Source organism: Macaca mulatta, chromosome 16 (assembly GCF_049350105.2).
Source record: "Macaca mulatta isolate MMU2019108-1 chromosome 16, T2T-MMU8v2.0, whole genome shotgun sequence".
Classification (NCBI taxonomy): Eukaryota; Metazoa; Chordata; class Mammalia; order Primates; family Cercopithecidae; genus Macaca; species Macaca mulatta.
The window spans coordinates 54,578,431-54,599,115 of NC_133421.1; positions in this window are offsets into that span (position 1 = coordinate 54,578,431).

A 20,685-nucleotide genomic window follows, 5' to 3' on the forward strand; every position below is an offset into this window, starting at 1 on the left:
TTTCCTTGCCCAAGGTAAGTGGCAGAACCCGAGTGAACCCAGGAACCCTAGATCTGTTTCCATTTTCAAGAGAGCCATTCCTGGGGCAAAGGTGTACTAATGGGTTTACCCAAAGGAAGACCTTTTAAAAATAGAGCTCATTTCCAAATCTCTACATTTATACTTGGCGTCTTCTGTTTATGTCTACTATTCTCACGTGCCAATGAGATGGAGCGTGGAACAGGAAAATCTCCAAAGGAAACTGACCTCGAAGAAGCTGGTTCACCTCCCTCCTTGTGTAGCAAAATAAAAGTTTCTCAAGGGGCCCCGAGGAATGTTTTTAGTTTAACAAGGTTAGAATTACTGCATTCATGTCTTTCTACTGCTTTTGCTATTTTAAATAGACAGTGCCAATATGTTCTTACATTCTGTGCCATTCCCACCTACATCCCTGCAATGGATTGGTGGTGTTATTTTTCCAAGAAACAGTGCCACTGTGCACTCTCGCCACTCTGCAAGGGGAGTTAAGCTATTCTCATCAGGAGCCTGTTCAACACAACAGAACGCTTTCTCATTCTGCCACACAGCTCATTATCACTCAGACTTTCACTGCAGTCAGACTTGTGAAGTCAAAATAGACTGGCAAGGCTTAAGGGGGGCTTGGGAAAGTAGGCTTTGGAGCCTTGCCCTATCTCCTGGGAGAGGTCACAGGTCCTTTGCTGTTCTGTGCCAGGCCACACTTAACACACCCGATCTACTGTGTCAGTCACTGAAAAGGTCGGGAAAACTTTTTGATCCCTAGGATTTGGTTCTCTTAAAGTCACACTAGTGTTTTTTGAATCCCATCTATGAGCTGCGTGTTGAGTCAGGGTGCAAGCAGACAGCCTGTGACAAATTGGCTGGGTGAGCTTCGGCAAGTTTGGTACTACCTTTGAGCTTCAGTTCCTGTCTGCCAAAGGGGTATATCACTTCTCTTGCAGTGCGGTCATAAGGATTAAATAATGTGGGTTGAAAGTGTCAAGTTTACACAGTCTGGCATATGATTGACACTGGGGAAATAATCCTACTGCTTCTTTCCCATATGGCCAAGCTTTTAAAATTATGGTTGAAGCCCACCTGGGGATATTTTTCATGCACAAACAACCTGAAGAGCAGTTCAGTACCACTCTTAAAATTGTTCTGTGCATTTTCTAGCTCTTATAAATGGTTCTGGATCAAATGATGGCTGAGGCTAAACTGAGGCATGTGGTTAACCCAGGCTTTCTAATAATTTTGTGTCATTTTAAACAATGCTCTTTAAATATTCAACATTTTTTTTTAGACGGAATCTTGCCCTGTATCCCAGGCTGGAGTGCAGTGGCACAATCTCGGCTCACTGCCACCTCCACCTCCCAGGTTCAAGAGATTCTCTTGCCTCAGTCTTCTGAGTAGCTGGGACTACAACTGTGCGCTACCATGCCTGGCTAAATTTTGTATTTTTAGTAGAAATGGGGTTTCACTATGTTGTCCAGGCTGGTCTCGAGCTCCTGACCTCAAGTGATCTGCCAGCCTCTGGCTGCCAAAGTGCTGGGATTGCAGGCGTGAGCCACCATGCCTGGCCAAATATTCAACATTTCTTTAGACAAGAACATGAGTATTCACAGAGAAAGGGTAGAAAAGGAGGAGGCTGGGGCGGTTCTTTATGTCCAGATAGGAGCTGCATACTTTGCTTAGCAAAACAAAAGGCCTTCAATACAATAGACCCACACTCTGTCAAACTGGACAGCAATTTGGTCACCATCTGTTGTTACCTGAGCTTGCCTCCTGGGGGACTCAGACCAACAGACTCTGAGTGGCTTATTAAAGAATTCCTTCCAACTATAGCCGTATAATGCCTTCTCCACCTTGTTTCTTTCCCAGTGATGTTGTAGGGTCCTTTATTCACACATTCATTCAACAAATGTTTATTGGGTATCGTCTCTGTGCCAGGGACCAGTCTAGGGACTGAGGATGTTATAACAGGAAAAAAAAAAAAAAAAACAACACAGCAACAAAAAGGCCAAATTCCTGCCTGTTGCTCAGACTAGATGATTCTCTGACCCCCAGCTTCCTTAATCTGGATTTGACGTTTTGGGGAGCTTTTGTCAATCTGTTTGTTGGCATCACACAGATAGATGACTGTGGCCAGTGAACGTGACAGTGTGGATGGGCAAGTAGAAAGTGATGCTGATTTACCTGTCTTTTCAACAGGGGTGCTGTACTTTGTGTTATTATTTGTGCATCTGCTAATGTGAAGTCGAATTGCCTGTTTGCAAGATGGCTCTTACTTTTGAGAGCACCAAAGCAGCTCATTATTTAAAGAAACTTGTGGTGAACTCTGCCCTCAAATGAATAACCTTCATGTGTGAATGAATCACCCTTTCCTTTAGCTGAACATTTAAGTGTGCCAGGTTCATTTGAAGCAGGGTTTACCTACCCTCCCAGGCAAAAGATGATGAATGGGCAGCACCTGTGTGGGCTGAGATATTTTTCTTTCCTTGTTTACTGTGTCTGGGATGCCTGAGGTCCATCTATGATGCCCCGAGTCCTGCCATGTGTCATACTTGTATTAGAGGCTGGGAAGACAGTGTCCAATAAGGTAAGTCTCTGCCCTCAGGGGAGAAGGATGTGGAAACAAATGAACAATTATAATGCAACATAATCTCCACCTGTGTATTGGATGCTATTATTGGAGGAGGCAGTGATTAACCCTGTCTAGGGGAGTCAGAAATCCTCTGTACAGGAGCAATAGTATGGCTGACACTCAAAGGGTGAATGAGGAATTGCCAGGGAGTCAAGTGAGGGGGCGGTGGGCAGAGACAGGCTCAAAGAAAGACATATTCCAGGAAGAGGAAAGAGCAGGCTTCAGGAAAGCGTGAAGTGTGTGGAAGGGGACATAATAATAACGGCTAATATTGACTGAGTCCCTACAAAGGGCCCAGCTCATTCTTTATGTTTGACATACATACTGCCTCATCTATAATTTTGAGGAATGAGGAAGACAATCATGTATACATATGAACTCTTCTGCAGCAAACTAAATCTTAGATGATGCGTTATTCAGTTCTTGCGCTGCTATAAAGAAATACCTAAGACTGGGTAATTTATAAAGAAAAGAGGTTTAATTGGCTCACCATTCTGCAGGCTGCACAGGAAGCCTCAGAGCTTCTGCTTCTGGGGAGCCCTCAGGAAATTTACAATCATGGCAGAAGGTTAAGGGGCAGCCAGCACTTCACATGACTGGAGCAGGAGGAAGAGGCGGGGGGAGGTACTACACATTTTTAAACAACCAGGTCTCACAATAACTCACTCATTTTCACAAGAACAGCACTGAGGGGATGGTGCTAACACATTCATGAGAACTCTGTCCCCATGGTCCAATCACCTTCCACCAGGCCCCACCTCCAACACTGAGGACTACAATTCCATGCAAGATTTGGTGGGCACACAGATCCAAACCATGTCAGATGGATTTCTTTGTCTTAATATTTGGACCTTCTTTTCCTTTTTTGGACCCCTTGCAAACATAGACTTCTTTTGGAAGGCAAATATTTTGTCATTCATCTGAGCTAATTTCTGTGATGCTATATTAAATGGAAACAAAGCATGATGAAGTATATTATGAATTGGTTGGACTACTGGGGATTTCTTTACTACAGGGGATTTCTTTGCCTTTTATTTTTTTCTTTTTTGAGATGGAGTCTCGCTCTGTCACCCAGGCTAGAGTGCAGTGGCGCAATCTCTGCTCACTGCAACCTCCGCCTCCGGGATTCAAGTGATTCTCCTGCCTCAGCCTCCCGAGTAGCTGGGAATACAGGTGCTTGCCACTGTGCCCAGCTGATTTTTGTATTTTTAGTAGAGACGGGGTTTCACCATCTTGGCCAGGCTGGTCTCAAACTCCTGACCTCATGATCCACCCACCTCGGCCTTCTAGAGCACTGGGATTACAGGCATGAGCCACCACACCTGGCCTATTATTGGGGATTCTTATCCTTTGGTACTGACATAGATCATCTGGATCCGAGGGTATTCATAGAGACCCTCATCCAGGTGTCCAATTCATTTAAGGGGTGAGCACTCGTAGGTGCCAGATGCTGCTTCTGGTGTTGAGGATAGAGCTGTGAACAGAACAGACACAAGTTACTCCTTCATAGAGCAGACATTCTGGTTGTGGGGAAAATAGCCAATAAACAAATATATAAAGAAAATATGTGGTGTATAAATGGTGCTAATGTGCTAGGGTGAAAAATCAATCAGGGAAGAGGTGGAAAATGCTGAGGGTGGGTAAACGTTTGCTCATAAACATGGCAGCTAGGGACAGATTCATTGAGAAGGGGATATTTGGGTACAGACCTGAAAGGTCAAGGGCCCTGGCCCCCAGACACCTGCTAAGAAAGGCATCCAGGCCTAGCAGGTGCAAAGGCCTGAGGTGGGCATAGTCTGGTGCAGAAAGAGGCCTGTGATGTAGGGCCTTGAGTGAGGGGAGAGCAGGGTTGGCAGTGAGGTCAGGGATGTGACAAAGACTCTCTCTTTTGACCAGACTTGATTCAGGCTTCTCTGAGCCCTCTTTCTGACTAATACCTGATCTTGGGCACTGTCTTCCAATTTGGTCCAGTTTTAGCAAGAATCCTAATGGGTCATTTTGGCGAAAATTCCCCACTCTTGATATCTGATCAACCTCCTTATTATTACCCTGAACTGCCTTCAGCAAGAATCCTTCAAGTGGTGACATTACTTCTTAGTAATTTTCCATCCACTGACCCCTACCCTGCTCCTTGTCTATAAATCTCCACTTGTCCTTGTTGTTTTTGGAATTGATTCTGATCTCTCTCTCCTACTACAAAATCCCATTCCAGTAGCCCCCCTGAATAAAATCTGCCTTAGCATCTTTAACAAGTGTCATGAATTATTATTTTTTCTTTAGCAGGGGTACTGAATGTTGGGATACACAGGGTCTTGTAAGCCATGGTAAGAGCCACAGGCACAAGTGCAGGGTGATTATCAGTGGAAGAATCATTCATGCTTGGGTATTAGAACATCCCAGCATCTGGATTCATAGCACTGAGTTAAGACCTAGCTCCTAAAGCCAAATGAACGTGGGCAAGCCCCAGAGCCTCTGTTTATCTTTAAAATACAGATTATACTAATCAGACCATCATCAGCCTCACAGGGTAGAAAAACGCTGTGAACATAAGAGTTTAAGCTTGACACTGTCAACCCAAATGAGAGAATGAGGCAGGAGTCTCAATCACCCAAGGTTTATGGAGCCAGAGCCTGAGGGAACGCCTGGGAAAAGTAATACAAGTCGTAGAAGCCCCTGTGGCCTGTGCCCTCCAAAGAGGTTTTTAGGAGGCTCAGCATTTATATGTTTCTTTAAAGGGGAAAAGCATGCAGGAAATGGGGACTAGGCGGTGAGGCAAATGGTTACATTCTTGTGAGGCTCTACTTAGTGCCCAGTAAATCTACATTTTACACAAGATTCATTGAACATTTAAAGAAGAGGGAGTAAAAAGGAAGAGATAATTATGTAGACATGGCAGGGTGGAGGAAGGAATGATTGACCTTGTCTAGTCCTTGTTCTGTACCTGGGAAGATAAACTCGATCTTTGTCCATGTGAGATTTAACAGACTTTAGTTTTAGGAGTTAAATTCAGGTTACAGACCTAAAGTTACAATTGACATGTACTTGTCTTATAGGAGGATATGCGTCTTGAAAGGTTAAGGGGTCATTCTTTGTGAGGGCAGTCATCTGGAGGGGTGCAGGAGGCCTTTTGCCTTTGTGGGGGTCTGATTAACGTATAATGCTTTGACACAAGGTTGGGAAGTAATCGCTGTCTGTTTGGCAAAAGGATGGAAACGTTACCTGACTCAGGCTTAACTCTCCCTTTGGCATAATGAGTTTGGGAATCCTGAGACTTTTATTTTGCTTTACATCACCAACTTTCAGGATAAAAAAGTGAACCAGGTATTTCCAAGCAGCCTTGAAGTCATCCTGGTTGACCTCCCTCCCCAACATCACCCACCCACCTTGTGCTCCCCTCCCCCTAGCTGTCCTTTGCCCCTTTGAAAGAAAGCATCTTTGTGCAGTGTCTTCTCTCTCTTCTCCCCATTGATTTAACTATGTTCCTGTGAATGTGTTTGTGGTAGAAATAGCATCCTACATCTGGCCCAAGTCTATCTTTATTTTCACTTATTGGCATTAGGAGCTGGAGCCAGTGAGAGATAAAAGGCTCTTCACAGATCTGTTTTGGGGAGTGTGACCTGGCGATCAGTGGAGAGGAAAGAGACATGCAGTTGACTTGGCCAAGCTGAGCCTTGATTTCCTCATCTTGAAAGGGAGGATTATGCTGTCAGCCTTGAAGGGCTGCAGTGAGATGATTTACATAAAGTATCTAGCACAGGACCTGGCAATCAATTTGTGCTGAATTCCATTCCCAGCTATGCATCTTCATCAGAGGTGCTCTGATGAATGTTGAATAGCCCTTGGTTATGAAGGGAAAGGGGTACAGGTAGATTGTTCTTATATTTATCCCCTTTCATTTCATATTAGGGAAAAATGGCCCTCCTTCTATCTAAGGCTCTTCTTCAAGCCCATCAGCTATCTGGGCCTTATTCTACCAACCCTCTCTTCTTTTCCCCATTTCTGGCCTTCATCATACTTGTCCTCCCTAAGGAACTTGACAGCATTGTGCGCTTTCCCTTCTTAAATCTCCCCCAGGCCTGGCTTCCCTGACATTACTGCCTGGTGTCTCTCGTGCATTTCTGGCCTCTCTCTTAGTCTTCTTACCTTGTTCCTCCTGCTCTGTTTACCTTTAAACCTTGGTGTATCCAGGGGCCCTTGGCTCTCCACCCACTTTCCCATGGTGATCTCACTTACGTCTATGGTAAGAGTCTCTAGCACTAAACTCTGTCCCGATTTCCAAATCATTTTAAAAATATTTATGTATTTATTTTTCAGAGATGAAGTCTCACTCTACTGCCCAGGCTGGAGTGTAGTGGCATGATCATAACTCACTGCAGCCTCAAACTCCTGGGCCCAAGTGATGCTCCCATCTCAGCCTCCCAAGTAGCTGGGATTACAGGGTTGAACCACTGCGCCCAGCTATGACTTGTAAAGCCTTAAACCCTTGTCCACTGGCAATCTTCCCACAGATGCCCAACCACACCCACCTTACAGTCAGTAGTTTCAGAGCTAAACAAATCATCTTTTCTCCCAATCCTGAATCTCCTCTTATATTTTCTATATAAGCCAACAGTATAACTATCTCCACAGTCAGTGAAGCCCCAAATCTGGGAGTAATTCTAGACTCTCTTCTTCACATCTATCCTCCACGCTCCATGGTTGCCAAGTCCTTTATACTTCTGCCCAGATCTCTCTCTCTAGCCCTCTCACCTCCACAGGCACTGCCTTAGTAAAGGTCCTTATCCATTCTCAGGTGCTTTACTGTGGTGGCTCCCAGTAGGTCTCTCTGCCACCCACCCTGCACCTTCAATCTCACATGCCTCTAACCAATTCACATTTCTACCAGTGCCCTTTTTAAAATGAGACTCTGATTCAATTAAGTCTGGAGGAAAATCTCTGAACTAGTTCCCCTTCTCCTTCACGATAGACCCAGTCCTGAATCTGGCACCACTTTACCCGTCTGGCCTCATCTCTTGCTCTTCCGCAGCTGATCAAACTGCTTGCTCAACTCCTTGAATATGCCACTGCTTTATCATGCCTCCACACCTGGGCATGTGCTGCACCCTCTTCATAGAACACCTTCCCTTAGTCTATCCACATTGAAAATTTCTCCCCATTAGCCGGACATGGTGGCGCACACCTGTAATCCCAGCTACTCGGGAGAGTGAGATGAGAATCGGTTGAACCCCTAGGAGGCAGAGGTTGCAGTGATTCAAGATTGCGCCACTGGACTCCAGCCTTGGGGACAAAATGAGACTCTGTCACACAAAAAAATAAAAAAGAAAGAAAAGAAAAAAGAAAGAAAGAGAAAGAAAGGAAGGAAGGAAGGAAGGAAGGAAGGAAGGAAGGAAGGAAGGAAGGAAGGAAAGGAGGGAGGGAGGGAGGGAGGGAGGGGAGGGGAGGGGAGGAGGGCAGGGAAGGGGAGGGGAGGGAAGGGAAAAGAGAAAAGAAAAGAAAAGAATAGAAAAGAAAAATTTTCCCTATTCTTCAAGTCCAAGTGTCACCTCCTCCTAAAAGTCTTTTCTGATCTGCCTGGGTTTGGAGAGGGCTCCTCCTTCACATTCCCCTAGGGCATTCCATTATGGTAGTCATTAATGACACTGTAGTTTATTCATCTGTTGCTCACAATGGATCCCAATGTCAAGGAAATTTTCTAATTTTTGTTGTCTCGATCCTTAAGAAGTTATTGACATGTAGGAGTCACTTGGAACTTGCCTATTAAATGAATGAATGAATGATTTTGAATGCAGACTTGATGGTCAGTGTAATCAAAAAGATCATTTGTTGAGAGAATATCAGTGGTGTTAAGAAGACAAGAAGACCTGGGAGACCAAGCTGTCAGATGCACTGCCAGCATGGGTACTGAAGTCTTCAAAAGTGATGGCAAAGAGAAGAAAACCTTGAGCCAGGATTAACCTCAATCTTCCTCCCACCACCCAACATCTATCTGGGCCACTGCTTCCTTCCCTCTTGCAAAGCTCAGCCTGAACAAAACAAAATAAAATTATGAAGATAAAACTTTTAAAAGTATTATTGCAATGCTGAATTTAAATGACTCACACTCTTTGAGATTATCTGCTCTTTAAGATTATGCTGTGCCCTTAGCAAGGATAGTCAAGGACTGACTATTTCTCTTTCTCAGATTCTCTTTCCTGATGCATCAGAGCAATTTCTTAACACTCTATGAGATGAAAACTGTCAAACCAATCAAATCAACCAGGAGACATCCTGGAGGACCAGAAAGAGCACAGGATTCAGAGCTGAGGTCCCTTCCCAGCCCACGTAGATCATGAAGACCCTGTCAGCTTTAATGCCAGGGCAGCAGAGGGCGCTGTCTGTAGTAACTCACAGACTAGATGGTTCTGAGAAATGTTCTAATGGTAATGTCTCCCAACCTAAGACATCTCTCTATGGAAAATGTCCAAGTGCCTTTGTGGCTATTACCTACCTTCTTTTCCTTTTTCTTGAGGCCACTTAGTGGCACATGTTCTAAATCCGATGTTGCAGTTGGAGAGACTGAACCATCCAGGAGGTAAATAACAACCTGGGATCACACAGCGAACTGGAGATCAAGCCAGGACCTGCACCCAAGCAGAAATAACCTATGAAAGGCTATTTTACCAAGTCTTCTATGAAGCATCATCTGTTCTTTATTTAAGTCTGGGGGAAAATTAAATTTGGGAAAAAAGAATAGAAGCATAATTAAAGGATCTGGCAAGAGAATATAAAACCCAGAGGGAACAAATCATTTCTTTGTGTCTTTTTTTTTTTTTTTTTTTTTTTTAGCTGCTTGAGCACACATATGATTTTCCTTGTTCCTTATTCCCAAATGTTCCTCCTTCTTTTTTAAAGTTAAATCTTAAAGGCTGAAGCCTAAAACCTTCAGCACCTGACTCCCTTGGGGCCTCACCTCCCCTGGATTTACTCTTCCAGGGGCTGACCAAGCAACTCAACTCTATTCTTTAAAATTTCTTAAAAGTTTTATTATGGAAAGTTTTACATGTGTACAAAAGTACACAGCAACTCAATCCTAAACAGAAAAAATAAATACAAAACAAAAAACCTAGCCCTAAGCAGTTTTCGATGTTATTTTCATCTCAGGACATCATTAGCCTATTTTTCAATGGTGTAAGATGAACTCAGGATTCGAAGGAGAATGAATATCTGGATCCAGCTTTCCCTTGTCTTAACTGTGTGGTGTTTGGAAAATTGCTCTGAGGCTTGTTTTTTTTTTCACTTTCAGAATCAGAATAATCAAACCAGCCCCGCAGAATGGCTGTGACAATGAAATGAGATAATGTCTGGGAACATGTCCTGTAAGTTATAAAATAGTCTTAAAATGTGAAGAACTATTATTCGTATTTCACAGGGCCCTTGGAGCATCACCATGCAAAAGTGTGGGTAACGTGCTCAGGAATGTGGGCAGAAGGTGCATGTGCCAGGAGCCCATGGGCCCACCCTGCTGAGACTCCATCCTGAACCCTTCACCTCACACCATCGTATTTTTCACCCACTTTACTACTGACCTCGCTGTCACTACCCCCTTTCCTCCTTCCTTCAAGAGTGATACTTTTTATCAATTTTGTCTCCCCCAATTTACTCCAGCTCCTCTGGTCACCTGTCCTGTTTTTCCACACTGACTATGCCAACTTAGGCTGTCTTCATTTAGAAAGATCCCCTTCAAGGGGCACCTGTGATCTTCTTTTTTTTAGGCAGGGTCTCACTCTGTTGACCAGGCTGGAGGGCAGTGGAGTGATCATGGTTCACTGCAGCCACAACTTCCAGGGCTCAAGAAATGCTCCTGCCTTAGCCTCCTGAGTAGCTGAGACTACGGTCATTCACCACTACACCTGGCTCATGTTTTTCTTTCTTTTTTTTTTCTTTTTTTTTTGTAGAGACAGAGTCTCACTATATTGCCCAGGCTGGCCTCAAACTCCTGGGCTCAAGTGATCCTCCCATCTCAGCCTCCCAAAATGCTGGGATTACAGACATAAACCGCCTGTGATCTTTCATTCCAGCAAAATCCTGATTGGTAGCAACCTAATCTGTGTCAGGACCCAGGCAGGAAGCACCGTGGGCATAGGAAGGAGGGCAGAGACGGAAGCCTCCTCGTAGCAGGCTCAGCCTCTATCTCATGGGCTAAAGAGGGACCCACTCTCCTTAGAAGGTGGTTTAAGGAACAGTGGTGAACAAAATGAAATCCATGCCCTCATGGAACTTAGATTTCAGAAGGAGAGTTGAGTATCAATGAGTAGATATGCAAATAAATAATAAGTAAAATAAAAAAACATATAATATTTCAAATCATGTAAAGAAATGATACAGAGTTAGGGACTAGCAAGAGACTGGAGGTAGGGTGGCTAATTCAGATAGTGAAGTTAAGGTCATGGGCTGTGGCTTTATTTTATAAGTGCTACCCCCCACTGCACCCCATTGTCAATAGGGAAGCTAAGAGCCCTAAATGCTGCTGGCAGTCATCCTAATAACCACGGGGGAGGCCATTTTAGGATGAAGCCATTGCTATAGATAACAGAACGGAAAAAGATAAAACTGAGTCTTTGATGCTGTGGTAAAGCCACCATACATCATTGATTCCTGAAGCCCACGCAGGTCTGGGCCTTTCAGTTAGGTGAGCCAGTGACTTGTTCAGGCCATTTTGATTTGGGTTTTCAATTCTAATAACCAAATACATCATAACTGATGCATGCTTCTAGTGGGCTATCATTCCCCAACCTGACAGCTTATCCATCTAGCCACACACAGCTCTTCTCATGCGAATTCCGAGAAGTCCACGTTTCTCCATCTTCCTATGTTTCCATGCCGTTACCCCGCTGAGGCACTTCTTAATGTACCTAACATATGAATGATACTTGACAAATATCTGTTGAACTGAATTGAGAGAATAATCCAGAGAGCTGCTTAAGGAGAAAAGATGCACAAAGTCCTAGCCTCCCCAAAGACAAGGACATTTCAAAATAAAATTTTGCAGCCCTTTCTAGGTCACAGAAAGCTTTCACATACATTATGCCATTTAATCTTGTGATACCCCAGGGACCATCATTATCTTCATTTTATGGATGAAGAAATAGAGAATGAGAAAGGTTAAGTCAGGGGCATGGCAATTAGGTGATGCTCAAAGGTTTTCCGACTCCCAATTTCCCACTCTTGTCTGGGCTCTGAAAATAAACCAGGTGATGCAGTAGGTGATCCAAATTCCAGGTAAGCCAGAAGAAAGACCAAAGTGATGTGCATAGGCTTATTGATCCAGGAGAACAAAGCTTTTAGAGATGACAGCAGGAACAACATGTTTATCTAGGATCAGCCAGTCACTGGAAGGGCTGAAGATTTGTCAGGGACACAGAAGTCCTTTTTCTGTGCTGCTGCAACCAAAGCTGACTGTCAACCCCAAAGAATGAGGAGAAAGCAGAATAAAGGCTTGTATAGCACGTTTCTCCTACCAGTCCTCCCTCCACTTTATTACACCAGCAGTACATTGGTTGTGCATTTTCCATTGCACAGTTCATCTTTTTAAATTTTATTTTATTATTTTATTTTATTTTTTTAGGGATGGGGTCTTACTATGTTGCCCAGGCTGGAGTGCAGCGGTTATTTACAGAGGCAATTAAAACACACTGCGGCCTCAAACTCCTGGACCCAAGTGATCTTCCTGCCTCAGTCTCTCAAGCAGTTGGGACTACAAGTGCACACTACCATGCCTGGCTCTTTTTATTTATTTATTTATTTATTTATTTATTTATTTATTTATTCATTTATTTTTCCAAACAGGGTCTCGCTCTGTCATCCAGGCTGGAGTGCAGTGGCATGATCACAGCTCACTGCAGCCTTGACCTCCCGGCTCAAGTGATCCTCCCACCTCAGTGTCCTGAATAGGTGGGACCACATGTGTGTACCACCACTCAGCTAATTTTTAAAATTTTGTAGAGAGAGGGTCTCCCTATGTTGTCCAGACTGTTCTCAAACTCCAGGGCTCAAGCGATCCTCCTGCCTCAGCCTCTTGAGTGCTGAGATTACAGGTGTGAGCCACATTAGGATGGTATATGAGTCACAATGAGTGAACCAAAATCGATCAATTATTATGCACTAAAGTTCATACTTTGTTCAGATTTCTTTGTTTTTTACCTAATGTTCTTTGTTCCAAGAGCTCATCCAGGAGACCACATTGCATTTAGTCATCCTGTCTCCTTAGGCTCCTCTTGGCTATGATAGTTTCTCAGACTCTCCTTGTTTTTTCTAACGACCTTGACAGTTTCCAGGAGTACTGGTTACATATTTTGTAGAATGTCCCTGATATGGTTTGGCTGTGTCCCCACCCAAATTTCATCTTGAATTGTAGCTCCCATAATTCCCATGTGTTGTGGGAGGAACCCAGTGGGAGATAATTGAATCATGGGGGTGGTTCCCCCATGCTGTTCTCATGGTAGTGAACAAGTCTTGTGAGATCTGATGCTTTTATAAGGGGAAACCCCTTTCACTTCCTCTCATATCCTCTCTTGCCTATCGCCATGTAAGACATGGCTTTTGCCTTCCGCCATGATTGTGAGGCTTCCCAGTCATGTGGAACTGTGAGTCCATTAAACCTCTTTTTCTTTATAAATTACCCAATCTCAGATGTGTGTTTATCAACAGTGCGAAAACGGACTAATATGGTACCTTAATTGGGATTCACCTGATTTTTTTTTTTTATGATTAGACTGGTATCATGAGTTTTTGAGAGTGACACCACAAAGATGCAATGCCATTCTCATCGCATGTTACTAAGGGACGTGACTTATCATGGCTGATGTTGACCTTGATCAGCTGGCTGAGATGGTGTTTGTTAGGTTGTTCCACTATAAATGTACCTTTTTTTCCCTCTCTCCCCACTGGACTCTTAGGAAGGAAATCACTATGTGTGGCCTGCACTTGAGTAATGGGGAATTATGCTCTACCTCCTGGAGCGTGGAGTGTCTACACAAATTATTTGGAATTCTGCTGTAGGGAGATTTGGCTATTCTCCCCCATTACTTATTTATTTTGTCATTTATTTGTATCAGCATAGTCTCTTGGATACGTACTTTATACTTTGGGGTATAATCCAATACTACTTTATTTATGTTGCTCAAATTGCTCTAGCTTTGGCCATGAGAAGCTCTTTCCATTGGCCAATTGCAATTTTAACCCAAACAAATGTTCTGATATCTTTCTACCTAAGAGTATGAACCAGAGTCAGGAGAACTGCGGGTCGTTTGTCACGCCATCTCTACCACAAATTTTTGTGTCACTTTGGTAAAAGCTCAATTTGTCTTCCCTTTTCTTCACCTGTACAGGGAACTTAACACCATCTGCTTCCCTTCGCCTCTGCTGTGGCTGTGAAACTGTAGTGAGATGACAAGTAGGACAGGACTCTGGAAAATTAAAAACAAAAACCAAGAAACATGCAAATCCAAAGCCTCACTTAAAATCTCCACTTCTTTTTCTCACTTGCATCTATAGAGCTTCATAATTCAAGCACACAATAAATATTTCCATATTTTCTGAGTAAATGAATGAGTGAAAATGCATACAGGCTTCTGAGCTGTAACAGCAGATAAGTAAGGGGGAAGAAGGGCCACAGGCCAGGTATGTTGGAGCATACTGGCTCCAGCTCAACTCACTTCAGAGTGATTTTGCAAACTTTGCAGGTAGGCCTGTGATGGGTATATTAGGCCATTTTCTTTTCTTTTCTTTTCTTTTCTTTTCTTTTCTTTTTTGAGACAGAGTCTCGCTCTGTCTCCCAGGTTGGAGTACAATGGCGCAATCTCTGCTCACTGCAACCTCTGCCTCCCGGGTTCAAGCAATTCTCCACCCCAGCCTCCCGAGTAGCTGGGATTACAGGCGCTCACCAGCATGCCTGGCTAATTTTTTTGTATTTTTAATGGAGATGGGGTTTCACCATCTTGGCCAGGCTGGTCTTGAACTCCTGACCTCATGATCCACCCACTTCGGCCTCCCAAAGTGCTAGGATTACAGGCGTGAGCCACCGCGCCCGGCTGTATTAGTCCATTTTCACACTGCTATGAAGAAATACCTGAGACTGGGTAATTTATACAGAAAAAGAGGTTTAATGGAGTCACAGTGCCACATGCCTGTGGAGGCCTCACAATCATGGTGGAAGGCGAAGGAGAATGTAGTAGTTTGTTTTCACACTGCTGATAAAGACATACCTGAGACTAGGCAATTTATACGAGAGAGGTTTAATGGACTTACTGTTCCACGTGGCTGGGGAGGCCTCACAATCAAGGCAGAAGGCAAGGAGGAATAGATCACTTCTTACACAGATGACAGCAGGGCAAAAGAGCTTGTGCAGGGAAACTCTCATTTTTAAAACCATCAGATCTCCTGAGACTTATTCACTACCACGAGAACAGCATGGGAAAGATCCACCCCCATGATTCAGTTATCTTCCACTGGGTCCCTCCCACAACACATGGGAATTATGGGAGCTACAAGATGAGATTTAGGTGGGGACACAGAGCCAAACCATACCATTCCGTCCCTGGCCCCTCCCAAATCTCATGTCTCACATTTCAAAATCAATTATGCCTTCCCAGTAGTCCCCCAAAGTATTAACTCATTTCAGCATTAACTCAACAGTCCACAGTCCAAAGTCCCATCTGAGACAAAGCAAGTCCCTTCTGCCTATGAGCCTGTAAAATCAAAAGCAAGTTAGTCACTTCCTAGATACAATGGGGGTAGAGGCATTGGGTAAATACAGCCATTCCGAATGAGAGAAATTGGCCAAAATGAAGGAGATACAGGCCCCATGCAAGTCTGAAATCCAGCATGGCAGTCAAATCTTAAAGCTCTGAAATGATCTCCTTTGACTCCATGTCTCATATCCACGTCATGCTGATGCAAGAGGTGGGCTCCCACAGCCTTGGGTAGCTCTGCCCCTGTTGCTTAGCAGGGTACAGCTTCCCTCCTGGCTGCTTTCACGGACTGGCATTGAGTGTCTGCAGCTTTTCCAGGCACACGGTGTAAGCTGTCAGTGGATCTACGATTCTGGGGTCTGGAAGACATGGCCCTCTTCTCACAGCTCCACTAGGTGGTGCCCCAGTAGGGACTCTGCGTGGGTGCTCCGACCCCACATTTTCCTTTTGCACTGTCCTAGCAGAGGTTCTCCATGACAGCCTGTCCCTGAAGCAAACTACTGCTTGGACATCCAGGCATTTCCATACATCCTCTGAAATCTAGGTGGAGGATCACAAGACCCAATTCTTGATTTCTGTGCTCTCACAGGCTCAGCACCATGTGGAAGCTGCCAATGTTTGAGGCTTGAAACCTCTGAAGCCATGGCCTGAGCTCTATGTTGGCCTTTTTCAGCCATGGCTGGAGCAGCTATGATGCAGGGCACCAAGTCCCTAGGCTGCACACAGCACTGAGACCCTGGGCCTGGCCCAAGAAACCCCTTTTTCCTCCTGGGCCTCCAGGCCTGTAATGAGAGGGGCTGATGTGAAGACCTCTGACATGCTCTGAAGACATTTTCCCCAATGTCTTGGGGACTAACATTTGGCTCCTCATTCAGTAGCCAATTTTCTGCAGCTGGCTTGAAATTCTCCTCAAAAAATAAGATTTTCTTTTCCATTGCATTGTCAGGCTGCAAATTTTCCCAACTTTTGTGCTCTGTTTCTCTTTTAAAACTGAATGCCTTTAACAGCACCCAAGTCACATCTTGAATTCTTTGCTACTTAGTAATTTCTTCCACCACATACCCTAAATCATCTCTCTCAAGTTCAAAGTTCCACAAGTCTCTAGGGCAGGGGCAAAATGCTGCCAGTCTCTTTGCTAAAACATACCAAGAGTCACATTTGCTCCAGTTCCAATCAAGTTCCTCATCTCCATCTGGATGCCCTCAGCCTGGATTTCATTGTCCATATTCATTATCAGCATTTTGGTCAAAGCCATTCAGCAAGTTTCTAGGGAGTTCCAAACTTTCCCACATTTTCCTCTCTTCTTCTGAGCCCACCAAACCATTCCAACCTCTGCCTGTGACCCAGTTCCAAAGTTGCTTCCTCATTTTTGGGTATCTTTTCAGCAGCGCCCCACTCTGCTGGTACCAATTTACTGTATGAGTACATTTTCACACTGCTGATAAAGACATACCTGAGAGTGGGCAATTTACAAAAGAAAGAGGTTTAATGAACTTCCAGTTCCATGTGGCTGGGGAGGCCTCACAATAATGGCAGAAGGCAAGGAGGAGCAAGTCACATCTTACACAGATGGCAGCAGGCAAAAAGAGCATGTGCAGGGAAACTCAGTTTTAAAACCATTATATCTCGTGAGACTTATTCACTATCATGAGAACAGCATGGGAAAGACACGCCCTCATGATTCAGTTGTCTCCCACTGGGTCCCTCCCTTAACACATAGGACTTATGGGAGCTACAAGATGGGATTTGGGTAGAAACACAGAGCCAAACCATATCAGAGGCACAAAGGAACATCTTACATGGCGACAAGTGAGAGAGCATGTGCTGGAGAACTGCCCTTTATAAAACCATCAGATCTTGTGACACTTATTAACTATCACGAGAACAGGAGGGGGAAGCCGCCTCCATGATTCAGTTATCTCCACCTGGTTCCTCCCATGACACGTGGTGATTATGGGAACTACAATTCAAGATGAGATTTGGGTAGAGACATAGACAGACCATACCAATGGGCAAACCCTAGGCTTGTGGACAGCAGTAATGCATAAGCTACACAATTTACAATCTAGCAGGGATCCAGACACACAAACAACTGTTCATAGAGAGTGATATTTCTTATGGGTACCAGAAATGCGTGTCTACTTGGTTATTTTTCCATAACTTAAATTTCTATAAATGTCTCCATCCCCACTCCTGACCGATCACTTAGTCAAGCCAATTCCAGGTTGCCTCAGTCAAGCCTTCTCCTTTGACTCGGGTCTTTCTCCCTCCCAAAACACTCCTCCTGAGGACTGCATCTGAATTCTAAACAACATACACTGAATAGGCATTAGAGGTGGGGAGGCATCTGATACCTGGGTGTCACCTGGCACCATTGTGCTGAACTCTACCTGATGCCCAAGTATGGTTACCTGGGGTGGGGCTTACCTGTCCCTCTCCTTTGCCATGGTGCTGGTGCCATCAGGATCTGCCTGCTGGCTGTCTTTGTCTTTAGTGGAGATACAGGGAAAGTTGGAATTCTTTCACACCGCTTTGGAGCCTCAGGAAAGTGAGGGTGGCTACTTCAGATCCTTTCTGCCGTCAGCTTGTCTCATAACAGTCTTTGCCTTCTGCTTTTAGGCCACAGGGGTATGAGGAACACCTGCATGATGCCTGGGTCCCAGCCAAGAATTAGGGCACAGTTCCTGAACTCTTCAATACCCACACTTATCAGGGGACACTATCATCCCGCCCTCTTTGAAGCTGACTCTGGGGAAGAGGGCCCCTTCTCAGGTGCATTCACCATTCACCATCTGCTTTCATTCTAACCCTCTCAGGTTCTTCCTCCTAGGAGATGGACATGGGTGGAGGGGAGCCTAGCTCAGCAAATTTTCTGTTAAATCAATGCTGCTTAGACCTGGGCTAGGATGTTTATCTTAAGATGCAATAATTTGACAAAGTTCTTCCTGCTTTTTATTCTCATCTTGGACTCCAGAGACTTTTCATTGAGCCACCTGTATGCAGAAAGACCTCAAGAGGATGAAAGAGCCAGATGCAGTAATTGGGTGACACATCATAACCAATGAGCATAAAAGCAGCATCTTTTCCTTTCAGGAACATAATACAATGTGGAAAACAGGACAGAGGGGCAGTCGATGTCTTCATCAGGGACCACATTCTTGCAACGGAGTTAAGTGCATGATCCTTCAAAAAGAGCTGATCATTCTCTTCTAGTCTGTGCTGGTTACCTTCTGAGATTAAATAATAATAGGAGCTTAGGTTTGCCTAACTCTTCACAATTTACCAAGCAGGACCCTATAAGGCAAGCACTTTATCTCCCTTACTGCATTTGATTACTACACCCTCGTGAGCAGGGAGGTCTAATGATCCTTATTTCACAGATGAGGAGACCAGGGTTCAGAGAAGTTAAGGGACTTGGCCCAGGCAAACCATAGAATGACAACAGTTGTTAGAACTGACCATCTCCAGATTCTGTATTCTTCGTGGTGGGTGTACTCAAAAGTGTGGCTCATCACCTTTGGAGAAGGAAGAAAATGGCAAGGCAGAAAGCCCATCTCACTGCTAGGGCTTCAGGGAAATTGCAATTATGTTACAATCAAGACAAAAGCACTAATTCTTCAGTGCTGGTAAACTGCTGCCCTTCAGGTCCATGGAGGGGACGGGAGTGTGTATGTCATAGCAAAAAGGGTTTACGTTTAGGTGTGATTTATTCATTCAACAAACATGAATTAAATGTCTACTAGTGCTGGGTGCTGTTTGGGGTGCTAGGGGTACAAAGGATGAGTACCACAAGATTTGAGCAGCTTATCTCTAGTAAGGGAGATATGTGAACAAGTAAGTGAAATCCGATCTTACGAGAATCTTAGAGGTTGACACAGAGCTCGATTTGGCTCAAAGGAGGGATTTTTTTTTTTTTTTTTTTTTTTTGAGACGTAGTCTCGCTCTGTTGCCCAGGCTGGAGTGCAGTGGCACGATCTTGGCTCACTACAACCTCCGCCTCCCAGGTTTACGCCATTCTCCTGCCTCAGCTTCCCAAGCAGCTGGGACTACAGGCGCCCGCCACCTCGCCCAGCTAATTTTTTGGTGGTGTTGTTTGTTTGTATTTTTAGTAGAGACTGAGTTTCACCGTGTGAGCCAGGATGGTCTCGATCTCCTGACCTCGTGATCTGCCTGCCTCAGCCTCCCAAAGTGCTAGGATTACAGGCGTGAGCCACCGTGCCCGGGGGCTCAAAGGAGGGATTGAACAGTCCTGGGTATCTGTACCATGACAGAGGTGGGAGGTATCATAGAGGAGGTGCCTCTTGAGCCAAGACTAAAGATGAGTGGGTTTTTTTAGGAGTGCAAAAGGCTAAAAAATACATAAATAAATAAAAATAAATGAGTGGGTTTTCACCAAGTGAATAGGGAGATGAGGGGAAGGGACCCCACCTTATTTCTCCTAAATCAGACTGTCTGAGGGTGAGGCCGGGGAATCTGCATCTTAAGCCTGGCCTCTATGTTATGGGGGAAGTCCAGAGGCATGAAGTGACGTGAAATATCTTGAGAAATGCACTTCCATGAAACCGAATCCTTATGTGCAGCAGGGAATTAAATGGAGATAAGACTGAAGAATTTGGAAAGAAGCTAGGTCCTCGATAGCCTTGTAAGCCATGCTGAGAGGTTAGAATTTTCCCTCTAAGCCCATGCTGACCAGAACAGCAGCCACAAGCCACATGGGTTGATAGAGCGTTTGAAATGTAGTTAGTGTGAGTGAGGAATTTAATTTTTAACTTTAATTAATTTAAATGTAAAAACTGATACTCAATTCAGTTCTTGGAAAGCTTTTTGTTTTATTTTATTTTTGAGATAGGGTCTCCCTCTGTCACCAAGGCTGGAGTGCAGTGGTGTGCCACCACGCTTGAGACAGGGTCCTGCTGTGTTGCCCAGACTGGTCTCAAACTCCTGGGCTCAAGTGATCCACCCACCTTGGCCTCCCAAAATGCTGGGAGTATAGGCGTAAGCCACTGTGACTGGCCAGAAAACTTTTAAGTATGTTCGGAACAGCTTGGATAAGTACATCTACTCTGTCAGTTATGAAATCTAAAGACAAATCGAGTCATTTCAGTGAAAATATAGCATCTGAATTGAGGTGTGCTGTAAGTGAAGAAATATACGCCAGATTTCAAACATCTGGCATGAAATATTAATGATTTTTGTATTGGTTACAGGTTGAAATAATACTTTTGATACATTGGGTTCAATACTATACATTTTTATGTGAATTTGACATTTCTTTTTATTTTTAAATTTTCTAGTAGCCACATAATATTACATATG